This window comes from Halichoeres trimaculatus, unplaced genomic scaffold (assembly GCF_033239565.1).
Source record: "Halichoeres trimaculatus isolate MK-OKI-2021-1 unplaced genomic scaffold, fHalTri1.1 fHalTri1_scaffold_3, whole genome shotgun sequence".
Classification (NCBI taxonomy): domain Eukaryota; kingdom Metazoa; phylum Chordata; class Actinopteri; order Labriformes; family Labridae; genus Halichoeres; species Halichoeres trimaculatus.
In genome coordinates, this window is record NW_027437181.1 from 13,438,099 (window position 1) to 13,451,175 (window position 13,077).

Below are 13,077 nucleotides of genomic sequence, written 5' to 3' on the forward strand. Positions count from 1 at the left end.
CGAGGGCCCCCTCAGTCCGGGTGTATTTTTCCATGCCATTAATATTTGATGAAAATGGGCCAGGCTGCATCAGCTGCTCATCGCCACTAAGAACATGGCCTCCATTATGAGCCCTGTGCTTCCTCTCAGCCGTGTGCATTAGCCAGATGACAGAACGAAACGGAACGCACAGACGGATGCACGAACATGGGAGGTGTGAACGCACTCGAGCACGCTCCCAGTTTGAGCATGTGTGAATGTGTGTGTGTGTGTGTGCTGGCTCGTCAACCATCCCTGTCGATTGACGCTATTAGATGTTGAGAAACAGTTGGGTGTGAGCTATAATTGAGCTGACACTAATAATGAAAGCAGATACTGTCTGGAAGCCCTTGGCAATATGCTAAAGATATTGATGCCCCTAATAATTCAGGGGCTCAGCAGAGTGGAGGAGAAATCTTTTTTTTTCTCTCTCTTTTTCTTTTTTAGATCTTTGCCCAGGAAGCAGGGAAATAGGATTTAAATGGTTCTAAAATGCAGCAAGTCTCCATCTTTTAAGCTTTTTCTTGTCCAACATGTGCTCATAATAACTCACTAACAAACACATACAGGGAAGTTCAGACTGTATAGATTAAAGCATGGTCATCACCTCACATTTTACTGGGGCTGTAATGCATTTATGCATTTAGAACAACATGCTGGTTGGGGTTTTATCGGACTGGGCAGATTCCTGGCTTTATACACACGCACACACATGTATAGACACACGCGCACACACATGTTTTGTTTCCATGTATCACTCACAGGGGGATGTTGGAGGCCAATGTTAGGGATTGTAAGTTTGTGTTGAGCTTTAGTCAAGGACCTCCATAATGACCAACTCAACCTTGTGACTCCTGTCTGAGAGGGGGGTCCCTGGGGGTGATATGAGTGTGTGTGTGTGTGTGTGTCGGTGTGTGTGTTGACAAGAGGAGGGGCTGACACTACTATCTAAGGATTAGGTCCAGTGGATAAGAGGAATAGAGTTTGAGCAGATAGATATATAAGTTAGCTAAATTCATGAGCATCTTTGTTCATTTTAAGGAGACGTGTAACTTGTGTTGTCACACACTACTGCACAGCTGACTGAAACAAATTCAACATTTTCCATGCCAGTAGAAAATCTGCAGCTTGCAATTTTTCTTACAGCTTTCCCCATTAATCAGCTAAATTATTCACAGGGCCGAGAATCAGTCACAGTCATGCACTTTGGTCAAAAACCATAAATGCTGCTAAAACACGAAATGACTGATTGGCAAGTTCCATTTGACAGGGCTAAAAAGGGCAACTGTGAGCTGCAGCTGAGCGGTGATGTGAAATGGAAAGAGACTGGGGTAAGTAGAGTAGAAAGCACCTGTCAGCTCCAGCTCGCAGGCTTCGTGATTAACATCAAATTTTAATTTTTCTCTCAGAGTCGAGCGCTGAAAGGTTGTTATGCTGCTGCTGCTGCTGCACAAGCTCTCGTCTCTCTGAGTTTGTAGGTTAGAAGGCTATCGCAAAGCAGGGAGAGCAATATCATATGACATGTGAATGTGTGTGTGTAAAACAGAAAAACAGCAACAGAAAGGATGCAAATAATACTTCTACAGTCAAACTTTACACCATACTTAAATATTCTTGATGACTACACGTGCTATTTAAATGAATTGCGCATCTGTGAATACAATATCCATCTGTTACATACTAATAGACCCAACTTCATTAAAACAAATCCCCATCTTCCCCTGATTTATTGTCTGTTGGGTTAAACTGTATCTCAGCCTGTAAAAATAAAAACCCTATCTGGGGAAATATACGAACACAATTACTTCAAAGGCTCCCCCAAAAGTGCGACTCAAAGCAACACAAATGTGAGACCCCGAACAACTCTAAACGGCTGCAGTCCCAACATGGTGGCTGTAATATTTCTTAATTGGATGATGGAAATCACACGGGCCTTTTGTTTAGCTCGCCGCAGCAGCAACATGCCACGCTCCTTCCTCTACGACTCTTTGCTCACTCTCGCTTTCTCATTTGCATATTCATTGAGATATCAATTATTTATTCTCCGGCACAATGGCTGGCTGCATTACCCCGCATGTGTGTGTTTGTGTGTTTCCATATAGTGTAGCATGCCACTATATGCATTTTACTAAATAATAAAAAGAATAAGCTGAATAAATCAATATGTAATAATAACAAATAACAGAATGAGGATATTGTAAAAATATAGGCATGCATGGGCAATAAAAATAATAGTAAAAAAAAAAAACGTGATTTGCATTTATTTATGTTTCTAGGCTGTAGAAAGAAAAATAAATTAATATTTCAGTTGATTACTGCAATATTTCAGAAGACTTTCAGTCATTTTTGAGCATTTTTTCTTCAGCCTTCCTGCAGCAAATTATTAATACATTTTTAATTGTTTGTTTAAATTGACCGCATGCCTACAATGAAGACATTAGCTGTATATAAGATTAATTCATATGAAGAATATTGATTTAAAGGATAATTCACGTATAATTCTTCCTGATTTCTCTCCAAGTTAAAAATTTCCTGTAAGTTAGCTCAGCTATGTCCCCACACACACATGCACAATCACAATTTCTACAACTGAACTGCTTTCCCCCATGTAATATATTTTTTAAACAGAGGCATTACGAGCATACAAAGGTAAGAATGGGACACAATATTTGAAAAGCTCCCATACAATAACTCCATTCCCACAGAGACACATTCCCATTTACACTCTGTTGCCCCTGTGAGCCTCTTTCCTCTTCGTGATATCATTATTATTATTATTATTATTATTATTGTACAGAAAACTATGAGATGACTAATCAAAATATAATTTCAGCTCTGCAGAACAACTCTCACAACGACTACAGCTGCACCTCAACCAGCTATGACCTGAGGAAAAAAAAAAATCATGGCCTCACCAGCCAATACAGTTTCTCCTTCAAGCCAGCTCCAGCACACACACACACACACACACATACACTGATTCAAATACACACACAAACACACACACACAGCTACACAGCATCGCTGGTTGCCGTAGCACAGAATAGATGACCGCACTTACTTTAAATGTCCCGTGAAGGAAAGTTTTCAGATTTTTTTCTCCTCCGCCTCCCTCAGACCTCCTCGGCTCTTCGGTAAAGAAGAGCGAGGAGCTCAGAGAAAGTGTAGCCGAGCTGTTAGCCTTGCTTATCAGATATCTATAGCTTAAAAAAGCAGGCGGCTCCCTATCTTTTTTTATACATTTTCTCTCTGTATGGTCTTCCACCTTGCACGGATGCAGACTGTGCTCTCTGCATCTGGTTGCACAAGCACAATCAATATGGAAGGGGAGAGCTATTTTATGATTGGAGAAGTTGTTGTGTTTTTGGTGGTGAAATTCATTATTTAGTATCTGAACCTTCAGCAATTCAGTATCATTTATTCATAAAGTCCCTTTTTGCCAGGAGGAAATGGATACAGCTGCAGCAACTGAGAGAGAGGGAGAGAGGGAGGGAAAGGAAGAGGAGGAGAGGGGGGGGAGAGAAGTAAAGAAGGAGAGAGAACGAAAGGGGGAAAGAGATGAAGAGGAAGAACATGTGGGGAGTGCGAGCAAAGGGGGAGGTTTGGATGGATTGATGATATTGATCAGGCCCCCTCTTGAAATAAAGGCATCGGGGCTTTATTTTTTCAAGCTCCCTGTGATTGACAGATAAAGAGGGGAGATGGCTGGGAGGAGGAGCGGGGCCTTGAACATCACATGCCGCCGCTGAGCGATTAAAGCAGCTCTCTTCTGACAAGTGCAGCGAGGCAGGCTCAAGCACACTACAGAGGCAGAGGGATGGATTGTGAGGAATCACTCGAAATGATGTTTGTTTACTTCGCAAAAAAAAAAAACATGGGAGGAAAAGAGAGACAGAGCAGAGAGGAGGAGAGTTGTTAAGTAGAGGAGTTGTTCGTGTGTGAAACAGCTTGCTTTGTGAATTTCATTCCTCAGAAGCTGCAGCTATGGACCGTACAAATGCTGAGTAATGTCAAAGCTGTAGCACTGCTCTTTGAAAAAAAAACAAAAAAAAAAAACATCAGCTACAATAAAAGGTACAGCTTTAAAAAAATGGCAGTACATTCTGTGAAATCTACAGAGTGTGTACTGTATTACAGAAACGAAAAGAGATGTATGAAATCATTTACCACGCAATGTTTACCCATGCTTTCCTGTGACAGGGAAATCTTTCTGCACTCACAGAAAAAGAGGGGAAAGTGTTTTTTTTCATTGTCTGTTTTGTATTCTGTTCAAAATAAAAGCAATTTGAAAATCGTTCAGGGTCTTGAATTATTTAGATTCGACTTAGTGCAACGCTAGCACCAGAAATTGCAGAGATCCATCTCAGTCAGGTGGTAAAGAATGAGGTGCACCTGTAGCTGCCATGGCCTTTGGCTGCAGAGCTGCAATTGGCTGCCGTGACTTCCTGTTTGGGATGTGTGGGTGTTGCATGTTTATGTGTGTGCCTGTGGTGCATCAGAATGAAAGGCATTGTATGAGGTTTCTAGTTCATTAATTTAAAGAAAAAGAATCGCATACATTTCATTGTTCTTTTTACTTGAGGACAGACTTTTCATGGCCAAAACTGAAACAAGTGGGTAATCTTTTTTGCGATTAATGATCGCAAATAAATTCTTCATGGCTGTTGACAGGCAATACAGAAGGAATTAATATACTTGAGTCTTCAGTCATTTCTCAATCAGAAGGTTGGTGATTTGGTCATAGCTCCTGCAGTCACATGCTGAAGTGTCATTTGGCAGCTCAGTGAACCCAAAATTGCTCCCACTTTAAGTCAGTGGCGTATGAATGTGTTCGAGTGAATTTAGCTAACACTGATGGTGTCTAACCATCAGCGTTTTTGACCTGAGGGTTCAGGAACTTTTTGTTCCTCATAAAACATTCCCTAGAACAACATGGCTCCTGTGTTTCTTTGCATTTCCACCATGAGTCAAAGAAGCAGGTAGATTATTCAAATCAGGCAAGGGATGTATGGAGAAAATAAATATAGGTAATTGCCCAACACCGCCACACCAGTAGAAGCAGTAAGATGCCAAGCCTGCTCAGCAAAAATGACACCACATAAGGAGAGGACAGGACAGCATCTTTGTGTGGGGCACCACAGTTAGCCTGCTAGCATTGAGGAGATCCAGCCTGTTCTGGCTGTGCTCTTGCTTTGTTGCACTCTACATGGATTTGCCGACACTTGTAATGAAAGCTGTTTCAAAAAGGGCTAAGCAGCTTTAGCCGATAAAACACTGGACAGCTCTGTCGTCTAAAGCATGGAGACAATAGAGATCAACCCGTTGTCCGACTTTTGAAATAAGCCCATTAATTTTTGCAGTACAGATCTATCACAAATGGTTTTAGATTAACATTTGATACTTAATTAGTGAGAATATTTCAACAAATACAGTACACACATATGTAAACCTAAGTTACCAGACATTCAGCTGTTTCAAGAGGTAAATTAATTACCCCTGAACTAAATTTTTCAATCAGTAAACTAGACAAGCACTCAAAGAGCGCAGACCTCTGTCAAGAATGTTGTGATTGTGAGGTACTCCCTTCCAGCAGACTGTGTGCTACAATTTGGTTTTAGTTGCAGGTTTGTACGATAAGTTGTTACCTGGCAGTGTTGAAAATTATAATGACCCAGAACATATTTCATATTCTGGTTCTGAGTATCCAAAAATTTTGTCAGGATGTGGATCGTACTTTTACATCTGTCAGAAATGATCCTGACTTTGTCTTGTATTCTTTTGCAAGGCAATCCGACCATTTATCTTGGAGCTATACACACATATTAGACCTTTTTTAACTTTCTAACCTAAACCGTGTATATATCTTTATTCTACTCCTTTCAAAGTTGTTTATTTTTAATATTGTAATTATTATACTACTGTACATAGAGAGTGCAGCTTTAACCGAAGTAAAATTCCTTGTATTCTTGAAATACATGGCGAATAAAGCTCATTCTGAGTCTGATTCTGATATAGTGAAAATGGCCCCATCTCACAATGATAAAGATTCTAAGAAAGTCCTGGATCCAGGCAGTGATCCAGATCACCTCCAGAATTTAATCTGTTCTTCCGTAACCCCCTTTGAACATTTCCTGAAAAATTCATCAAGATCTATTCTTTAGTTTTGGAGTTATGTTGCTCACAGACAAACATACAAACAAACCACCACAGACAAACTCTCCCAAATACATAACCTCTTTGGCAGAGATAATGAATGAACGATGTGAGAAAGTGTGACTTGCAATTGTCCATTTACAATTGAATTGAACAATTTTAGATTGTTTGTAAAATTGCAAAGTTACTTAGTTTCTACTTCTGTTTGTCTGACAAGTTTTTTTTCTTGCTTATTATTTTCTTTAACATTTTTCAAAATAATCATTTTTCAATCAATCAGTCAATCACCAAACATTATAGCCATTATTTATGCCATTTATATCTGCACTATATCTGTAACAAATAACCAAATGACATCAAATTAGCATATTTGTAAAGTAAAAAGAATTTTAGTTCAGTTATGTTCAGTTCTGGTTGTCAGAGGATGACCGCTCAGCATAAACACAGCGGGGATCGTTACCCATCTGCATCATCAACAATACTTTTAAAAAGGCAGGTGCTGTGATTTGTAGCTTAGGAATAAATAAATCACCAAAGACTTGTATAGACTGTATCTTTAAAACTATTGTATGCTATTTCAAACATATAAGACATTTCAGTCTGCTCACTCAGAGAATACCTGAAATGTTTCTGCTAGAAAAGTATTTCTTGAGTTGACCTACAGGGTGCTGTAAAAACCTGGAAAAGTGCATTGAACGTATATTCTGTGAGCCATACTGCCTAAATGCAGGGACATCAGTTAAATCTTATGGCTTTTATTTTCTTATGAAATGACTGGCAATTTACTGCTGTGTGATTTACCCACCATCTCTTAGTGCAGTGGTAATATTTAAGATGACGCTATGTGAGTTGTACAGGGGCATAGACACATTCTCAGCCATAAGGAAATAAAAAAAATGTTCTAAATTATGTATTGAATATAAGGTATATGAAAAAATGATGATGTGGAATGACCAAACTGCCTTTCTGTCATTAAATCACTCAACGAAATATAAAACTTAGAAGTCGGTGTTGCTTTCCAGTGTTTTGAAAACGTAATGTTTCATCAAGTTGTTCTGTTCTTATACTTCTTTTTGAAATTGCGACTAAAACGAGGAATCAGTCCTTTATACATCCTATAAAACAAAAAATGTTTCAAAACCAAGCTTCCTTTTCACTCTTGGCGGACAAGCCTCAGGGTTCTCTCCCTTCCTTTGCTGATAGCGCCACAACTTACTCCTGACAACCGATGAGGTTATTCACTTAATAGACACACTTATGTGAATTCCAAGAGACTTTGTCAAAAATCATCACTGGATCCACTTTTTTTCTCTTTTTTCCCTTCTTTTCTTTCACTACATTTCAGGCTATGTTTGAATATAAAGTTGCCTTTAAAGGAGTTTCAGCAAAAATAAATCAGGACAAAACGAATTGTAAATCTATCTGTTCCAAATCTATCGTACGTCCAACTTTATTAAAACTTAATAAGAAGTGTAGCACTGTGAAGGTTATTTCTTTAAGTATATATTACATCTACTATAAATGTTTTAAAGGTGCATATTAAACAGAAGTCCCTTTTTCCTCATGACATCTTAAAACCTATGCAGAGAGAGATTTGCCTTGATAAATGGTTTTGTTGGAGAAGAGCAAAATATATATTGATCACAGGCCATGATGAAGCAGATTAATAGAGCAGTCACATGATTTTTATTTTCAGTCTGTCTGCATTTTGGGGCTCGAGGGAGTCTGCAGCCTTTTCCCTCTCTCTGATGTCATGAACACAGTAAGGGAGTAAATTTAGACGATGCTTAGGAAACAGGAAGAGGTCGTATGATACCATCTGTTGGCTTATAAGCTTTGGATGATTTACTACATAAGAGCACTCCAAGTGTCACATGATCCAATTAATGATTTAAGTTGCCTGAAACCTGGATACCCTTTCTCCTGCTGTAAACTTTGCAAACTTCACGTTGTCCAGAGGAAACTGCAACTAGGAGCTGATCCCTCTGAGAAAGAGTGAGTGAGAGAAGACAACAGGAAAACACAGGGAAAAAAAGTCTTTCAAGTTGAGGATTGACTGGCAACTCCAGAGCCAGTGATGTCAGCTGTCCATCAAACTGTCCGAGCACAAAAGTCTGCTTCCAAAGCCTCCGTAACTGCAGCACAGGATGACCGAGGGCCAACAGGAATAAAGCACTCTCCTCTGCTTCGTTACCAGAGGGACGCGATCGCTCTGCCTGCCAAAACCCCTGTGAATTCACACTCTGTTTTTAAATTACATGTACCTGCAGCTCAATGTGATACAATTAGGAGTTGATTATGTGTAAATCAAACGATGACAGCCTGACTGTGCCGCTGTCTGGCATGTTGTCATTCCCTGGTAGCCAATCCGCTGCCTCGGGAGAGAGGTAATTGATTCTTGTGCCCCCCTGTGGGAACGCTGCTTCCTTCATCACGCATGGCACACTTGTGCAAGTATTCAATGAGTGTTGCTGCCAAGTCATTATTTCACCATGAACTTTGACACTTTTGAGCTTTGAGTGGAAAGATTCAACTTCCTGTTACACAGTGAGAGTGGGATATGTTGGAAATGGTTTTAACATTTTTTCATGGATAATTTTTTTAACACAATCATAGAAAAATGTGTCTCCATGCAGTATGTGTGTTTTTGTGCCTCTGTGTTTGTGTACTTATGGCTTGTGCCAAATCACTGACTTCTTTCTGAAGCCTCTGTGAAAGATTTATGAGATGTTGCACCATTGTGTTTGTGTGAACACATCCTGGTGTGTGTGTTTAGGTACTTCAAAGCCTAAGTGTGCATGTTAACCTTTACTGTTTCAAAGTCCCGACACTCACTGAAATAGGATTTTTTGCTCACAATATAACTGCTATTAAGCTGCAGATTTTACCAGCCTTCAACAATGGGTATTTTATTTTTTTAAAGAAGTGACTTGAACAAAATGTAAATGTGCCGCTGATTTTTTTTTAGAACATAAAAGTCATGACCAATAATTTCGATAATTTAAAAAACTTCTTTAAACATTATAATCTTTATATTTATTTAGTTAGTATACAATCCCAGCACTAATTTACAAGGTGGCACAGCTGTTTTAACCATGAGGAGAACATTTGTCATTATTTCTTTGTATCGTTTTTATCTTATGTCAAATTTTAATTCTAAAAAGAATGTAGAATTGTTTTCAGTTTCTAAATCTGATTTTCAAGGTGCACAACTCACTCTGAAAGATACCATCTCATCTAACATCTGCCACTGATAAATAGAGACAATGACATACAATATAAACAGAGAGGGATGAGTGCTGGATTACACACACTTTGACCTGTGACTGTGCCAAAAAAAGGCGTCTTGTGAGAGCACTCCAGTTACCAGCGTGAGCACTTCGAGTGCTCTTCATTGAGGATTAAGGTCTTTCAGAATCACTCGTCCACAGATCTCTGCCAGTATTCCCAGTGAGACTGATTATCCAGGCCTGTCACAGACACAGAGGATAATTACGGGGTCTCCCTCAGGTCACTGCTCTCTTCAGGCCCCCTGAATGGAAACACACTGCTGAGCAAGACGCCAAAAACATGCGTGAGGAAACACAGGTTACTCCCACACACACTCACTCGCACAACAACTACAGACAAACATTTTCTCTCAATCTCTCTTGTTGCTGTCGTTTTTGTCTGTCTACATTTTCCTAACAGCTAATCTCATGTATCTCCTCTTCATTCCACATCCATCACATCAAGTCATACTCTATCTCTCCAACATATTTTCAGTTCCAGTTAAGCTCTCTTCCATTCTGCTTCTCTTTAAGGTGCTTGCATTCTCCACAAATTTACCTCTACTCTGGTCCCACACCTCCTGTGTCAGCTCTACCTCTCCCCCTAGTGGCCTATTTGTGAATCACAAAGTGGAAACTCGGGACACCAACGCAGCACATCTCCAATGCAGTCCTCAGAAGTGATTGCCATTCCTGTTGGTGGGCAACAAAAGATAGGAGAGAGGGAAAGAAACCCCACAAGGACAAAGTGACACTGGAAGAAATCCTAGACCTCCACTTGTCCCAGAGCCCCTACAGGAACACAACACCAAAGCCCCCTTTTCCTACCAAAATAAAACTGCCTGCAGACTGAACCACCTCAGAGGACTTGTCGCAATAACAACACACATAATGTGCATGTGCTGAAAAGAAAATAAACTTTTCTTAACCTTTCCTGACTGTTGATTTTGTGTTCTTGTTTGCAGATGTAAACTTGCCACTGTTTTAATCATTCTTAAAGGTTTTCATCATTAGTCCAGCTTAAACTTTCCAATCATCTGTTGTCTGAGGGGACTGTATCATTCAGTCAGCATAGTGAAAGAAATGAAAGCAGTGACGTCACTGTTGTTTTGTCCAGCAGCGCATTGATAGTGGCCTCATAAATAAATGATAAGGCGCAGGCTGAGCCAGGTTGGGTCATATAAGGTGTACATGTTCATAGGACAGGTTTGACCCAGTACGTCTAGCCATCTGGGAGAATCTAACAGCAAAAGGAAGCAAAACATGCACAGACAAGGAGAAGAAGAAAGGAAATAAAGCCTGAACTCCAGAAACGACATCAAAGTGCGTTACAGCTGTGTCAGTATGTTAAAAGAAAAAGCTTCCTCCTCCAGTTCGTCCTCTGTGACAAGTTCAGAGACATTAGCAGCATTTAGGATCACTTCAGAGCCAACCTCGTGCACCGTCCAGGACCCCACCCTCCCCTCGCCTTTTCACTCTGTGTGTGGCTGCTTAATTATTGATGCTTATGTATTGCTGATTTTGGTCTTTGTGTTGTCCCCAGTGAACGCTCTAGAAAGGCGGATGGAGGTATTTATCTAACTCAGAAAGTAGGGCTCTATTCCTCATCCTGTCCACACACCACCCTGGTCATCCCAATGGATATGACCTCAGCAGTGCTGCAGTGAGAGGACGTGAACACACACACACACAACACACACACAGGGGAATACACACACACATAAACACACACACACACACACACACACAGAAAATGTTCTCATTTATCTCTGAAATCACGTACAAGATGATGGGGATTCAGTTTACACTCATTCATGAAACTACACTGTATGAAAAAGCCACCTAGTGTGGCATAAGGTTAAAAATGACGCGCTGTCCGTCATGTCTCCAGTGATTAGGGCTGAAACTGAATGCAGCATCAAACTAAAGGCCATTTTTAGATTTTTACTCATTTTCTACAAACCAAGTTAAACTTGTTTCCTTCCTTTTTGATCATTTGTAAGTTAATTTATCCCTTATTTCATGCTTTATCTGACTACATCTATTCATAATACTGATATTTTTTCTTTAAGTTTGAGGCCTTGTGATAAGAAATAGTCCAAAATACAGTGGTACAGTGATGGTTCATTAGTGATCAGATTTCTCCAGCTGTATTTTGGAAAAGTGCAATGCTGCTCTCTTGTGGCAAGAATGCGTCATTGCATTAATATGTATTTTCAGGAGCTGCTATAGCTTAGTACACTCAGTCACCTGCCTGTTAAAATGATTCACATTGCAATACTTCCCATTAAATTTCTTTGGTTTTCTTCTCACAGTTTCTATGTCCTTAAGTAGCTCCTCAAATTTCCTTTTTTAACTTTAGTGAAATAAAAATATTTTGTCATATTTTTGCTGGTTCCCTTTTTCAAAACTGACAACTGTAACTTTAGCTAACAAGCAACAAAAGGCCTACAACACAGTGATTTCACCACAATCCATGGATTCTTAGGCTTTCAAGAGCAAGAGGCTCAAGGGACCAGCCATGGGGAAAGAAGCAGCCCCAAAAAACACAGTTTTGTGATTGTGACTAACTCAAATATCTGGTGTTGCTTTGACAATTGTGGGTGAAAGCAGCAATCCATGGACAAACTCAGAAATCATCTTTTGTTAGTATACTAACTGTAACTGTATATTATATTACAACTGTATGCATTTTAAACCTGTTTGGATTCATTAAATGAAAATGGATGTCAGATGTGTACTTGGAGTATATGAATGGTAAAAAGGCGCAGCATGATTTTCTCTTTAAAAGAGTAATTCATGCTGAGAAATTCAGTCTCTCCTTTTCTGTGTAGTGAATCAAACATTGTATAAAGACTCTTTGGTCTTCAAGGTCTGACTCTTGGAAAAAAATACTTGAGTGATTTCACTCCCCAGTCTTCTATTCTCAAAGAGAAAGTCAGACCTCATGGTCTCCTGCTGCCAGTCTCAGCGCTGTTCAATAGATCTTATCAAATAGATCTGGTTACACAAGCTGTAGCTCGAAGAAGGTGGAGGACCTCCAAAAACAATATTAGCAGTATTGACATCTTTAATGTGTGGCAAAGGTCTGATCCCAGTGGCCACCGTGCTAATGGGGAAATATTGAGTGTAGCCAGAACAGAGGTTTTCTTCTAATCTGTCCATTATGGGCTCTGGACGACTACTTTCACCACGGATGAATGTGTGGGGATGGATGGGAGATAATGTGATCAATTTTGATACAATAAAAGGGGTGATAACTCAAAGTCCGTCACACTTTCGGGTGATTAGCTTGTGCCGGTCTGAAAGAGTACTATTAAACCAAGATTTCTGAGCCATTTCCTCTCACTCTCTCTTTCCATGGTTTGCTGAGTAATCCAATCAATGCCTCTCTTTTCATCTCTCTCTATTTCATCCCTGACTTATTGCAGCCCATAGAAATCTTTCGTGTCAAATTCAGACTTTTTTTTTTCTCATGAACCATACCAGAGATCGTCCATTTCTCCACATTCCTGCAGCTGCCAGTCCATTAGGTCCACCTTTTGACATGCAGACACCTGAAAGAAACCAGGAGCAGTCACCAGGATGTAGGGCAGCAAACACCAGGCTCCAACATTGAAGCCTGTACACACATAGC